Source organism: Atta colombica, unplaced genomic scaffold, assembly GCF_001594045.1.
Source record: "Atta colombica isolate Treedump-2 unplaced genomic scaffold, Acol1.0 scaffold126, whole genome shotgun sequence".
NCBI lineage: Eukaryota > Metazoa > Arthropoda > Insecta > Hymenoptera > Formicidae > Atta > Atta colombica.
The window spans coordinates 5,526,835-5,528,352 of NW_017259213.1; positions in this window are offsets into that span (position 1 = coordinate 5,526,835).

The following is a 1,518-nucleotide window of genomic DNA, read 5'->3' on the forward strand; positions in this document are numbered from 1 at the left end:
GTCTGTATACAAACACATACGAATTTTTTTATAACTGTCCAACATTTTTATATACGTAATAATGGAATTAGATTTTGAAAAAATGTTATGTTATGAAATAATTTATGTGCAAATATTTTTAATAAGAAAAAATGCATAGAGTGCTTATAATTTAAAAAATTTTAGAATGTGTATTAATATAGGTCATTCTCTTTATATAAAAATAGATATGTATATGTATAATCTTATAATTATAATCTTACTTGTTTAAAAAATTTTTAGTTATTTTAGAGACTTGTAAATATTAAATATTAATTATGACATAATATTTAAATTACATATTGTTTACTGTATTTAATAATTTAGATAAATAGCAAAATTAGTATACCTTCTTTTTTCCACCAGAAAATTATGATTCTTATCGAGCAACTTATGGCTGGTAGAGTAAATTGTAGATTATCTAGCATTAATATAATGTCTCCAAAAATTCTTGTTAAGGAATGTATAGAAGGAATAAGGAGGCCCAATGTTATACTCAAAAATACGACAAGCACTCGAAAATTGCTCATTAATTGCTGTCGAAAATTTTGTGCAGTTTTAGGCCAAAGTCCAATCAAATTTAAAGAGAAACGATTTAGTTTTACCGCCCATTCGAAATCTACCTGCAGAAATCTTAATAAATTCAAAATTTATTAAAAAGATCACCTGCATTATTTTTAAAACATGCTTAAGTAAAGCCATAGTTAAATATGTAAATATAATATTAATTATATTTAATTGAATGCAAAATACAATGTTTAGAAACACTTCACTTTTCAATAATCACAGATCTAATTATAATAATCACTTTTTAATAATCACGTAAGTTGAAAAAATAGTAAATAAAAATCACTCAAAATTTCAAATTAAATGTAATTAATATTTTAATAAAATAACAAATAGTATCATAAAATGCAATAATTTAAAGTTTTTTAAGGTTATTATTAGTCGCACAAATTATAATGAAAATATTTCTATTGACACTTTCTCAATTACAGTCATTTATATAATCAAGAAAATAAACACCTCGATATCCATTATATTTTGAAGTTTCCATATTGAATGTTATCTAGCGACTGATGTCTGCTTCTCTTTCATGAATCGACGTTACCTCCTACTCAGAGAAAAACTTTTCTCGCGCATGCTCTCTATAATAATTTTTGAGAAAGATGAACAAAGAATTAAGTATTAAACGTTCTGTACCTATGAAGTTTCCATCACTTCAATACTGAACATCGCACAAAACATTCGTGAACAAAAAATTTAATAACAGGGATATCATGTTAGCAAGAAAAGACGTATGCATATATCCATATATTGTTCTCTCATACTTCTATAATCGGCTATAGTTTATAACTATAGTTAGTAATAAGCTATATACATTAAAATATGTTTGTTGATAACAGTTGCAATCTGTGCTCACTACATAATATCTTCCTTTTTTGTTGTTTATATAATAATTGTATATATATATATATATATATATATATATATATATAT